Here is a 14,637-nt window from a genome sequence, read left to right as displayed (position 1 = left end):
TAAACAATATTTTTGAAAAGGAAAATAAATAAATGAACGATGATAAACAATTCATAGATCATACATTGTATTAACGCTCCAGGCTCTGTTGTAGGCTCTAGGGATGCCCAAATGAGCCTAAGTGGCAAAGACCTCCAGCCCCACCCTGTGGTTGTCCCCCTTGTGGAGCGTGGGAGGAAAATCAGACAGTAAACCTGTTTAATAAGTAAATCAAACTGCACATTAGAAGGTGGTGAGGGTCGTGCTGAGAACGCAGGGAGGTGGAGTGGAGGTGGGGCCGGGTTGCAGTTTTCAGTAGGGGGTGTCCCGGGTAGACCTCACTGATAAGGGGACGTTAGAGAAAGGCCCGAAGCTGGGTGGGACACCCGCCACTCTGGCAGAGAGTCACTGGGAGAACACCTTTGAAGGGCCTGGCATCCAGCAGGCTCTGAACGACAGTAGCTGTTGTTTATTTCAGTCCGCAGGAATTAGCAAGAGCCCCCCAAAATGCTTATCTAAGGAAGATGCCTCAAAGTTTGCAAATGAAGAGTGGGAGGGCTTGGACTCTGGTGACTGTTTTGTATCTGCCTCCCCAGGAAGCAGTTGAAACATGTCATGCAAGGGAAGGTTCTTGCCTGTGTGTCTTGTTTGCCCACCCGCCTTTGTAACAATCCATCTGCCCATTGTATTTCTTTCTATCAGTTTCACTGCAGTGGAGGAGGCTCCCCAGCTCCCTTGTCCTTGATAAAGCCCCGGAGGGCCCCCATGAGGCAATGATGAAGCTCTTGGTGTGGTAAGGCCTCTCCCTAGACAGGAGGTTACTCAGCAGCAGCCCCTTAAATGGTGGGAGTCAGTCCCTATCAGTGCGTTTATTCTGAGTCTTGGCAACAGACAAATGGGAGGTACCAAAGGGATCTGTGGGTTTTTTTCCCTGACTCCAAGCAGGCTTTTATCTAGCAGCTTCTAAAAATGGCTCTGGTCTCTTTAGGGTAACAGGTTATGGGGTCTGCTCTGGTTTAGATGTTACCTGAAGTAGGGAAAGGGGCTCCTTCAAGGGGAGAAGAGACAAGAGATTTCTATACAAAGCTGGAAATAAGTATCCCATGAGATGAATAAAGTCCTAATGGGGGGATAAGGAAAGGCTTCCCTGGCACCAAGGACACTGCTGGTGGGAGAGGAGGAGACACAATTGGGGTTTTGACACAGAGAAATGGGGATGGTGTCCCAGGCAGAGAGCACAGCATAGAAAAACACACAGAAGCAGCTAACAATGGCGCATATTCAAGCTGTTGTAAGTAGGACCTTTGGTCCGGAGCATAGAGATAAAGAAAAGAATAAATAATAGTAATAACCAACATTCATTGTATAGTCACTATGTGCCTGGCAGCATTCGAAACACTACATCCTCTCTCTAACCCCCACAACACTCCTAGAAGACAATATATTAACAGCTCAACTCTATAGGTGAGGAAACAGAGACAAAGGTCGGTTGATAATTTGCCCATTTGTGGCTGAGGGGTTTATAACACACCACCACCACCAATAATAATAACCACCATTATTAGCTGCCATGGATTGATCGCCAAGCCCTTTCCTGAGTGTTGGCCATATCTCCTCCTCTGATCCAACCCTCACTGTCCAGGTGAGGAAACATGCTCGGTGCCCAGCTCAAAACCATGGCGCTGGTTATGGGTAGAGCCAAGATGGAAATCCAGAACTGACTTCCAAGTCCTGGTTCTTAACCACTCCATTGAATGACAATTTCCTTAACTCACAAGCAACAGAAGAAGATGTGTTTTGTGTACATTCATCTGGCAACTGGAATTTGGAGGAGAAGGAGGCAAAAAGCCTTAATATCAGTGGGAGGAGTAGTTAACCTGTTTGCCCAACAGAATCATTGGGAGAAGTGTATTATACCCTTCAAATAGTCTGGCTATAAATGCCAGCTCTGTTTCTTACCAACTGTGCAACCTCTGGGCAACCTCTCTGTAACCGAGTTTTCTCATGTACAATCTAGAGATGATAATACTTATTATTTAGAGTTACTATGAAGATTAAATGAGTACATTCATGTGAAATGTTTACATCTGTATACAATAAGCATGTACTGTTCGGTAATAATGATGGCAGTAATGGGCAGCCAGGTTTGGGAACCACTGAGTTAAGAGCCTATAGAAATAATGTAAACTAGCACTTCCCAAATTGTATAGCTGTCCTCTGATGTGGGAGATAAGAATTTTCTTATCATATGGATTTATCAATGGACTATTTATGAAACAGTGAGATGCTTTTATTCTTAGGAAATACGAAGTGAAGTATTTACATATGTATGCAACTTATTCTCAAATGTTTCAGCAATAATTATATATAGATACAGATAGATATGATTATATGTTATTACTGCTGAACCATTTGACAGTATACATAGAGAGTATATATATTGAGGATATATGTGTATATATATGTACATATATATAAATAATCCTCTCTCTCATAGATAGATAGATAGAGATATAGGTTGAGATATAGGTATAGATATAGAGAGAGAAAGAGGGAAAGAGAGAAAGGGAGGAGAGAATGTAAGAAAATGTTAACAATTAATATATACAGGTAACAAATATTGGGAAGTTCATTGTGCTATTCTAGCGATTTTTCCATAAATTGAATTATTTTGCAAAATAAAAAGTAAGAAAAGAATATCTATTCTTTAAAAATCACATTGGGGCTTCCCTGGTGGTGCAGTGGTTGAGAGTCCGCCTGCCGATGCAGGGGACACGGGTTCGTGCCCCAGTCCGGGAAGATCCCACATGCCGCGGAGCGGCTGGGCCCGTGAGCCATGGCCGCTGAGCCTGCGCGTCCGGAGCCTGTGCTCCGCAACGGGAGAGGCCACAACAGTGAGAGGCCCGCGTACAGAAAAAATAAAAAATAAAAAATAAAATAAACTTAAAAATCACATTGGCTTAGTCAAGGCTCTGAGAAGTTCTGTGATAAATAAATTTGTGTCCCCCAATGTTCCCTGAATGTGTTTAACCTGAAAAGCTGTTTCTTCCTTGTTACTTGTAATTCCAGACAACACTTTGGGCAGAGTCTTGGATGATACATGTGGGAATGAAAGAGAAAAAGGCTATAAAAGATGCAACAAAAGTACAAACCACAAGACTAGGCACAGAGTCATGAATTTGGGTTTTGGTTTCTGGGCGCGGTGATCGAGCTGTAGATAATTCAGCTCCTCTGCTGGATGAGTAGGGATGGGTGGAGAAGGCATTAAGTTTTACTTTAGATGCCCTTAGGACATGCAAGCAGAGGCTCTGAGCAGACAGTTGTAAACATGGTGTGGAAATGGAGAGAGAAGTCAGCTTTCATTCTGAGAATATGATAGAGTAAACAGTAGAAGTCAAGTGAATGGCTGAGACCACTGAAAGATAGAGGGATAGTAGATATTCGTCATTTTTCCTACTCAGCATCCATTCCCCCTGCTTCAACAACATCTTAGTTTTCTTTTGCTGAGCTACCTACTCCTCACTGAGAACATTCTTGATGAGACTGTCAGTCAAAATGCCTTCCCTCTCTGGCCAAGGAGTGGGCATGTGAACCAACCTGGCCAATTAGATTCTTTCTTCTGGAAATTTGAATACTGACCAAAGTGACATCACAACCAAAAATGTTTGGATCCAATTCATTCCAACATCATTGCCCTGGAAAGACTGTACATACACGTTACTTATGTATCATCTTGCCCAAAATGTCTAACCTGGATCCAATTATGAGGGAACAATGAGACAAATATCAAATAGGACATTCTATTAGACATCTGACGTGGGCTCTCCTAAAAAGCCAATATCATTAAAAAAAAGAAAAAGGTGGAGGAATCATTCTGGACTGAAATATATTAAAAAGATATAACAGCTAAATACAGCACATAGCCTTGATTGAATCCTGAACTGAGAAACAAAACAAAAGCCAACTATATACATTTTTTAAAAAAACAGAATATCTAGACAAAGACTTTAAGTCAACTATTTTAGTTATTTATTTTATTTTTGGCTGCGTTGGGTCTTTGTTGCTGAGCGCAGGCTTTCTCTAGTTGCAGCAGCGAGTGGGGGCTACTCTTTGCTGCGGTGCACAGGCTTCTCATTGTGGTAGCTTCTTTTGTTGTGGAGAACCGGCTCTAGGTGTGTGGGCTTCAGTAGGTGTGGCACACAGGCTCAGTAGTTGTGGCTTGCAGGCTCTAGAGCTCAGTCTCAGTAGTTGTGACGCACGGGTTTAGTTGCTCTGCAGCATGTGTGACCTTCCCGGACCAGGGCTCAAACCCATGTGCCCTGCATTGGCAGGCAGATTCCTAACCACTGTGCCACCAGAGAAGTCCCAAGTCAACTATTTTAAATATGCTCAAAGGGACTTCAAAAACTGGGAGAGATCATTGCTGGTAGACCTGACATGCAATAAATGCTGCAAGGAGTTCTTCAGGCTGAAATAAAAGGACACTAGACAGTAACTCAAATCTACATGGAAAAATAAATAACACTGGTAAAGGTAACTACATAGATAAATATAAAAGTCAGTATTAATGTATTTTTGGCTTGTTACTCTTCATTTTTCCTATGTGATTTAAAAGACAATAACATAAAACAATAATTACAAATCTATATTCATGGGCACACAGCGAAAAAGATGTAATTTGTGCCAATAACAACATAAAGGGAAGAATGGAGCTATATAGCAGTAAAAATTTTGTGTAATATTAAAGCTAAGTTGGTATTAATTCTAACTAGATTGTTATACATTAAGCATTAATTATAATACCCAGGGAATCACTAAGAAAATAACTGAAAAATATGTAGTAAAAGAGAAGTAATACCAATCCCCTTAAACTCTTTAAAAAAATAGGAGAGGGGGCTTCCCTGGTGGTGCAGTGGCTGAGAGTCAGCCTGCCAATTCAGGGGACACGGGTTCGTGCCCCCGTCCGGTAAGATCCCACATGCCGCGGAGTGGCTGGGCCCATGAGCCATGGCCGCTGAGCCTGCACATCCGGAGCCTATGCTCCGCAACGGGAGAGGCCACAACAGTGAGAGGCCCGCGTACCACAAAAAAAAAAAAAAAAAAAAATAGGAGAGGGTGATACTTCCTAATTCATTCTATGAAGCCAGTGTTACCCTGATAACCACAGCCAGACAAAGACATCACAAGAAAACTACAGCTCAATGTCCCTTATGGATATAGAGGCAAAAATCCTCATCAAAACACTAGTGACTCCAACAGCATATACATGGATTCTACATAGTGATCGAATGAGATTCATCCCAGGAATGCAAAGGTGATTCAACATTTTTTAAAAATCAATCAATGTCATACACCAAATTAATAAAACAAAAGGGGGAGTGGAAACCACATGAACGTCTTAACTGATGGAGAAAAAAAGCATTTGATAAAATCTAACACCCTTTTATGCTAAAAATACTCCAACAACTGGGACTCTTTCAACATGATAAGGGGCATATATAAGAAACCCACATCACATACAATGATGAAAGACTTAAAGCTTTCCCCCTAAAGTCAGGAACAAGACAAGGATGTCACTTTTTGCTACCTTTATTCAACATTGTATCAATATTTGAATGTTTTAAAATATAGGTTGCATTATTATTCAGGCATGGTGAGGCCAACAGATTAGGAGATAACTGCCTTTGAAAGATAGTTTATTATACCTTCAGATCCCAAGGAAAGGGAGCATGCCACATTGTGGCAGGGGTCACAAAGGGAAACACTAGAACTGGTCAGGAGGTAGAGCCATAAGGAGGACATGTGGACAAGAGCCTTCACTGGAGTTTCAAAGGGAAGCAATGGGAAAGGTAGAGTCGGCAGTTTAGGACTGGCTAGTTTGAATAATTTCAGTGGGCTCTGGGGTATAGGGGCTGTCCCTAGTTGTCTCATTCCTGGCCCTAATAATTACAAAGCATTGCTGAAAGAAATTAAAGAAGGCCTAAATAAATAGAAAGACATTGTGTTTCTATGGATTGGAAGACTTAATATTGTTAAGATGGCAATACTGCACAAAAACAATCTATAGATTTAATGCCATCCCTGTAAAAATCCCAATGTCCTTTTTTGCAGGCATGGAAAAGCCAAACCTAAAACTTATATGGTATCGCAAGGGCAAGGGACCATGAAAAGCCAGAACGATCTGGGAAAAGAACAAAGTTGGAAGATGCATGCTTCGTGATTTTAAAACTTACTGGAAATTCCCTGGTGGTCCAGTAGTTAGGACTCAGCACTTTCAATGCCAGGGCCCAGATTCAATCCCTGGTCGGGGAACTAAGATCTTGCAAGCTGCGTGGCATGGCCAAATTTAAAAAAAATTTTTTTTTTCTAATTACTAAAAGCTACAATAACCAAACATTGTGGTACTGGCATAAGGATAGACATATGGATCAATGAAATTGATTGAATCAACGAAATTGAAATTAAAAATGAGTTGAGAGTCTGGAAATAAACTCATACATCTGGTCAGTTGATTAGGGAAACATTTCTTCAACAGATGGTCCTGGAACAAGTGGATATTCACATGCAAAAGAAGGAAGTTGGACCTTGAAGTCACGTCATATACAAAAATTAACTCAAAGTGGACCAACAGTTGGTGGGAATGTTTTTTTTGTTTGTTTGTTTTTGCGGTACGCGGGCCTCTCACTGTTGCGGCCTCTCCTGTTGCGGAGCACAGGCTCCGGACGCGCAGGCCCAGCAGCCATGGCTCACAGGCCCAGCCGCTCTGCGGCATGTGGGATCCTCCCAGACCGGGGCACAAACCCGTGTCCCCTGCATCGGCAGGCAGACTCTCAATCACTGTGCCACCAGGGAAGCCCACAGTTGGTGGGAATGTAAAGATAGTGCAGCCACTATGGAAAACTAAAAGTAGAGTTGCCATATGATCCAGCAATTCCCACTCCTGGGCATATATCCGGAGAAAACCATAATTTGAAAAGAAAATGCACCCCAATGTTCACTATTTGCAATAGCCAAGATATGGAAACAACCTAAATGTCCACTGACGGATGAATGGATAAAGAAAATGTGGTACATATATACAATGGACTACTACTACTCAGTCATAAAAAGAATGAAATGATGCCGTTTGCAGCAACATGAATTGACCTAGAGATTATCATGCTAAGGGAAGTAAGTCAGAAAAGACAATTACCGTATGATATCATTTATATGTGGAATCTAAAATATGATAGAAATGCACTTATTTATAAAACAGAAAGAGGGAATTCCCTGGTGGTCCAGTGGTTGAGACTCAGCATTTCCACTGCCATGGCCAGGGTTTGATCCCTGGTCGGGGAACTAAGATCCCACAAGCTGTGTGGCACAGCCAAAAAAAAAAAGCAAAAACAGAATCAGACACATAGGCATAGAAAACAAATTTATGTTTACCAAAAAGGAAAGGGAGTGGGGGAGGGATAAATTAGGAGTTTGAGATTAGCAGATACAAACTACTGTATATAAAATAGACAAACAAGGTCCTACTGTAAAGCAAAGGGAACTATATATTCTGTAATAAACCATAATGGAAAATAATATGAAAAAGAATATATGTACATATGTGTGTGTGTATGTAAAAAAAGTGGATCAACAAACCAAATATAAGAGTGAAAACTATAGGCTTCCCTGGTGGCACAGTGGTTGAGTATCTGCCTGCCAATGCAGGGGACACGGGTTCAAGCCCTGGTCTGGGAGGATCCCACATGCCGTGGAGCAACTGGGCCCGTGGGCCACAACTACTGAGCCTGCGCGTCTGGAGCTTGTGCTCCGCAGCAAAAGAGGCCACAATAGTGAGAGGCCCAGGCACCGCAATTAAGAGTGGCCCCCGCTCGCGGCAACTAGAGAAAGCCCACGCACAGAAACGAAGACCCAACACAGCCAAAAATAAATAAATAAAATTTTTTTTTAAAGAGTGAAAACTATAAAATACTTATAAGAAAACCTAGAGGCAAATCTTAATGATCTTGGATTTGACGATGGTTTCTTAAATATGACACCAAAGGCAGAAGCAGCAACAACAACAAAAATAGGTAAATTAGACTTCATGCAAAGTAAAAACATTTGTACATCAAAGGATACTATCAAAAGAGTGAAAAGACAACCCACAGAATGGGAGAAAATATTTGCAAACCCCGTATTTGACAAGGCTCTAGTATCTAGAATATGTTAATAAAAATGTTTACAACTCAACAACAAAAAAGCAAAGAACTCAATTCAAAAATGAGCCAAGGTAGAGACACAGATGTAGAGAACAAATGTATGGACACCAAAGGGGGAAAGCGGCTGGGGGTGGGGTGGTGGTGGTGTGATGAATTGGGAGATTGGGATTGACATATATACACTAATATGCATAAAATGGATAACTAATAAGAACCTGCTGTATAAAAAAATAAATAAAATAAAATTCAAAAACCAAAAATGAGCCAAGGATTTAAATAGACATTTCTCCAAAGAAGATATTCAAATGGCCAACGAGCACATGAAAAGAGGCTTACCATCATTAATCACCAGGAAAACGCAAATAAAAATTGTAATGAAATGTCTCCTCATAGACACTGGGACGACTATAATAAAAAACAAATGGAAAATAGCATCCTCTTTGACGAGGATGTGAAATTGGAACACATATACATTGTTGATGGAAATGTATAATGCAGTCTCTACGGAAAACAGTTTGACAGGGAATCCCCTGGAAGTCCAGTGATTAGGGCTCTGCATTCTCACTGCCGAGGGCCTGGGTTCAATCCCTGGTCAGGGAACTAGAATTCCACAAGCAGCGCAGCACAGTCAATCAATCAATCAATCAATAAAACTGTTTAACAGTTCCTCAGAAAGGGAACCAGAGACTTACCATATGGCCCAACAATCCCATGACTCCATATTTGCCTGAGAATTGAAAACAGCTGTTTTAACATTAACTTGTACACAAATGTTCACAGTAGCATTATTCATAATAGTCCAAAAGTGGAAATGACCCAAATGTTTACCAACTGATGACTGGGTAAATCATATTTTGTCTATCCATATAACAGAATATTATTCAGCCATTAAAAATGAATTAAATACTGATACATGCTACAACTTGGATGAACCTTGAAACCAAGCTTTATGAAAGAACCCAGGTATAAAAGGCCACATATTGTATGAATCCTTTTACATACACGAAATGTCCAGAATAAGTAAATCCATGGAGATAGAAAGTAGATTAGCGGTTGTCAGGGCCTGGGGTGGGGAGAAGGGGGAAATGGGGAGTGACAGCTTAATGGGTACAATTTATTTTTGGTGCAATGAAAATTCTCTGGAATGGATAGTGGTGATGATTGTGCAACACTGTGATTGTGCTAAAAGTCACTGATTTGTACACTTTAAAATCGTGATTTTTTGGGTTATGTGAATTTTACCTCAATAAATTAAAAAATGATTAGAAGGTGTAATCCAATTCAGACTAATGGAATATAAGGAGAGCTTTGCTAAATGTTTCTGGGAAAGTTCTTCCCAGTTTGCTGGGAGACATTCTGGAAGTTGTTCTCATTTCTCCTCTGACCATTGTAATGCTTAAATGTGATACCCAGAACAGCTTGGGTCATCTCAACAACACTTAAAAAATGATGTCCGTCTATGGAGGAGGTGATGTGAAGGTTACTTGTATGCTATTTTGCACTGTGCTCTGACTAAATGCTTCCCAGTGGATAGGTAGTTGGGGTCTGAATTTCAGCCTCTGTTCTTGGTATGTGGTTGAGTCTTCCCATGGAAAGAGATAATTTTTTCTAAAAGTTGTTCTTCCATAGGGGCCTTTTCTGTAATTTGCTTAAGGCCTCCATGTATACTAGTAGCAACCCTGGGGCAATCATGGGAATATAAGGAAAAGGAGCCAGGGCCACAGGCATAGTAGCTTTTAAAACTGCCAAGTGTCTGGATATTCAGTTATGTTTAACATTAAATTTTCTTACCAATAAGACAGCTTGATTTGCATTAAAAAATAGTCTCATCTGTACCCAACGTTCATTGAAGCACTATTTACAATAGCCAAGACATGGAAGCAACCTAAATGTCCATTGACAGATGAATGGATAAAGAAGATATGGGATATATACACAATGGAATATTACTCAGCCATAAAAAAGAATGAAATAATGCCATTTGCAGCAACATGGATGGACCTAGAGATTATCACACTAAGTGAAGTAAGCCAGAAAGAGAAAGACAAATATCATATGATATCGCTTATATGTGGAATCTAAAAAAAAAAAAAAAAAAAGATACAAATGAACTTATATACAAAACAGAGACCCACAGACATAGAAAACAAATTTATGGTTAAAGGGGAAAGTGGGGGAGGAATAAATCAGGAGTTTGGGATTAACATATATACATTACTATATTTAAATAGATAACCAACAAGGACCTACTGTATAGCACAGGGAACTATACACAACATTTTGTAATAACCTATAAGTGAAAAGAATCTGAAAAAGAATAGATATACTGTATATGTATAACAGAATCACTGTGCTGTATACCTGAAACTAACACAACATTGTAAATCAACTATACTTCAATTTTTAAAAGTCTCATCAATCAGGAGGGTTTTTTGTTTTGTTTTAGTGGAGGGGGTAAGGAGGGAGTAAAAATAAATCAGACAGATAGCTGCTGATTTGACATGTTCCTCTAGCATACTCTAAAAAATCCTGCCCAAACAAATATGCCCAAGATCCATCTGATCTTTAATCTAGACAAATCCTCCAGTGGCATAATATTTGGACATTTTAAACTGTCCCATAAACTGTCATGTATTTTCTATTTGATTAATCATTGACCAACAAGACAATTGGCTTTATTACATATTCTTTTTATTCAAGAAGGAAAATTTATAAATGTTATGTACAAATGTTCTTATAAATGTTCTGCAGAATTTGTTTGAATCTCAAACAAATTTAACTTGACATTTAGACTGAGAAGCAATAAAAAAAACTTATTGATCACAAACACACAAAAAAAGTTCAGGAAGAGGCCAAATGAAGTGCTGGAGCATTCCAGGAAGGATAAACATCAGGATAACCAAAATCCTAACGGTGAATTTAAACAGGACTCTTGGTTACAAGTGATGAAAATTGAAATCAGCTTAAACCAAATATTGACTCATGTATCTAAAATTTCAAGTGGTAAATTTGGCTTTAATCATGCTCCAGGAGCACCACAGTCTCTATAACTTGGTACTGCTTTTCTCTTTGTTCCCGTTGAAAATTAATAAAGGAAACCTCACTAAAGTTAGAGCCAGGAATGGCCGGCAGAGGAAACTCTCATGCATTACCACTCATCATCATTTGCAGGCACTGACCTTCATTTGCATGCACTGACCTTCATTTCCACGGCAGACAGGAAAAAGGGAAAATTGCACTCCCAAATAGGAAGCGCAACTACGTTACTAGCCGAAAGGAAGACTTTCTCCTCCCTCAGCAACTGCCCAGCCAATGGGAAGCATTGCAGCTCAGCCAATGAGAAGCCATTGCCACCTACTTTCCTCCAATGAACTTTCATTTAGAATAGCACCTCCCAACTCCCCACCCCTCCTTTTTCCTATAAAAGCAGGCTCCGTTTGTTTTCGCGACGTGCTGGTGGTTTGCTGTAGATTGCGTGTAGTGAGTTGCAGTTCTTTGCTTTTCCCAAATAAACACATTTTGCTGGTAAAACTGGCTGATTTTAGGTTAAAACTGGCTGATTTTAGGTTAACAGTGTCATTATCAGTCAGGTTCTTCTCACTCAGAGTCGAAGGTGACAGCCAACACTTCCAACTATATCCTGCCTGGCAACCCCCAAAGAAAGAGTGCATCCCTTGTCCAGTAGCTGCAGGGATGTCTTGGGTTTGAGGTTCATTGGCCCTGCTTGGGTCATGTGTCCATTCCTGAACCAATCACTGAGGCTGATGGGGGTGTGTGGAATGTCCTAAATGGTAAGAACTGGGTCTTATGTCCACTCTTGCAGCCCCACTGAAAGGGGCGGGTGGGGGAGTAACTGTCCCCAAGTGGTACTCTAGAGTGCTGTCTATTCTGGAGGAATGGACAAGAGAACCTGAGCAGAAACAAGACATTTAAAGCACATGACAAAGTCCTCCACTGTCAGCCCCTTCACATTCACTTTGTGTCCCTCCTCTCTGCCCCTGTTACTTGGACCTGCTTTCACTTCCTCAAATGTGCTCATTGCTCCACCTCAGGGCCTTTCTAAATGCTGTTCCACGTTCCTGGAATGTTCTTCCACCACTGTGCCTAGTTAACACCTACTTATCTTTCAGCTTTCGGGTCAAACGTCACACTTCCTCAGGGAATCTGTGGCAGTTATCCAAATATGGCCACAGTTATATCTCCCATGGTACACCCTTCTTACAAGGTGTTTTGACACTCTGCCCATTGAGAAGTGTGGTCTGTGTTCCTTTCCCTTGAATCCAGGTGAGCTTGAGACAAACATCAAAGTGACACTATGTGGCTTTCAAATCTAGGTCATAAAATGTGAAAAGCTTCTGCCTGATTCTCTTAGGATGTTCGCTCTTAGAACCCAGCCACCATGCCATAAGGAAGCCCAAGCAGCCCACAAAAGGGCCCCGATGGAGAAGAGCTAGAATCCCTAACCCAAATCCCTGACTGAATTTCCAGCTGTCAACCAGCACCAACTTACAGGCCAGGTGAGTGAGCCATCTTTGAGAGAAGCCTCCAGAACCTTGATAACATCAAGTGACAGAAGCCAGACACAGAAGGCCGCGTTTTGTATGCCTCCACTTATGTGAAATGTCCAGATTATGAATATCTACAGAGACAGTAATAAAAGAAATTTTCACATATTGAGATATAGGGAAGTCATTCTGGCTTATACATGAGTTATCTTGAATTTTATGCTAACTAAAATAGCCTGTTTGTGGCCCAGCAAACATACATTGTACATCTGCTTTAGTTATTAGAGAAAAGGATATATTGACCAAAAGAAAAGAATGTCCATGTTAAAAATAAAGATTAAATGCCTCTCTTCCTGGATGCCAATGCTGGTCCTCCTTTGATGATAAGACTCCCTTCCCAGGTGCCAAGGTCATGCTGACTTGCAGTATACATGCTGACCTATGTGTTTTTTTTTCTTGAAATGTATCCCTGACTTATTTAATGTTCTTTGTTCTGACAAGATATAAAACTGTGCTGGAAACCATGCTTCTCTGGAGCAGTTTCTCAAATTAAAGTAAATTCATTTACTCTCCAATCCCAGTCAAGGTGCCCCAGATGACACCACATGGAGCCCAGACTTGCTGTCCGGGTTGAATTCTGCCCAAATTGCAGATTTGGGGGCAACATAAATAACTGTTGTTGGTTTAAGTCACTAGGTTTTTTTTTTTTTTTTTTTTTTTTTTTGTGGTACGCGGGCCTCTCACTGTTGTGGCCTCTCCCATTGCGGAGCGCAGGCTCCGGACGCGCAGGCTCAGCGGCCATGGCTCACGGGCCCAGCCGCTCCGCGGCATGTGGGATCCTCCCGGACCGGGGCACGAACCCGTGTCCCCTGCATCGGCAGGCGGACTCTCAACCACTGCGCCACCAGGGAAGCCCAGTCACTAGGTTTTAGGATAGTTTGTTACAGAGCTTCTGAGACAGAAGCTTTCCCTAACCACCTCTCCATTCCAGGGCAGGTCCCCTGTTGTCTCTGTTTTTTTTTTGTTTTTTTTTTTATTGTAGTACCTATTCAGTTTGTAATTAAATATTTGATTAACTGCTGTCTTCCCCATTGGCCAGTGTGCTCTGTCACTGTGTTTAGCAAGGACCAGTTCCCAAAGGGGTGTGTACACATGGTGTTTGAAAACTACGTGGCAGATATCGAGGTGGATGGAGAACAGGTAGAATTGGCTTTGTGGAACACAGGTGGGCAGGAAGAGATCACCTGAGGCCCCTCGCCTACCTGGATGCTGATGTTATACTGATGTGTTTCTCCACTGAGAGCCCTGATAAAAGGACATTCATCAGGAAACATCAGAAAACATCCCAGAAAAATGGACTTCAGTAGTCATTTCTGTCCCGTTATCCTGCTTGGAAGAAGAAGGATCTTTGGAAGGATGCGTGCAGAAGGTGGGAGCTAACCAACATAAGGCAAGAGCCAGGAAAACTAGAGGAAGGCAGAAATATGGCGAACAGAATTGGAGCTTTGGGGTAAATGGGGTGTGCATCAAAGACCAAAGATGGAGTGAGAGAGGTTTTCGAAATGGACATGAGAGGAGCTCTGCAAGCCAGATATAAGAAGGAAAAATCTGGGTGCTTCATCTTGGGAAACTGCTGCAAAGCACAGCCCTCATGCAGTAAATTTCGAAGAGCTATTTATTAATCTTAGCGGCTGATTACTGGCCTTTTTCATTTATCTATAATTTATCTAAGATTACATATCAGAAGTCATCTTGCTATCAGTGTTTAGAAGTCAACCATGATTATCAATGATGTCCAAACCATCTGGCCCTCCAGGGTTCCTCTGACATAGCTCTAACAGCCCTATGCTCTCCCGTCTGACACACCAGGCACGAATTCAAGTTATAACTGTGGTGCTCCAAGGACGATGGTGCTTCAAGGACAAAGGACAACCCTGCCTGAAAAAGTGTCAGCCTTA

The 14,637-nt window shown here is 41.4% G+C and overlaps 1 pseudogene; it reads left to right on the top strand.

Annotated features, from left to right (window-relative positions):
- The window catches only part of LOC131741602 (transforming protein RhoA pseudogene), a 31,415-nt pseudogene extending 17,054 nt beyond the window's left edge, over positions 1–14,361 (top strand).
- Positions 14,362–14,637: the final 276 nt, after the last annotated feature.

Source organism: Kogia breviceps, chromosome 14, assembly GCF_026419965.1.
Source record: "Kogia breviceps isolate mKogBre1 chromosome 14, mKogBre1 haplotype 1, whole genome shotgun sequence".
Taxonomy (NCBI): Eukaryota; Metazoa; Chordata; class Mammalia; order Artiodactyla; family Physeteridae; genus Kogia; species Kogia breviceps.
The sequence above is the reverse complement of the archived record's forward strand: the minus strand, read 5'-3'. Positions and strand labels throughout refer to the sequence as shown.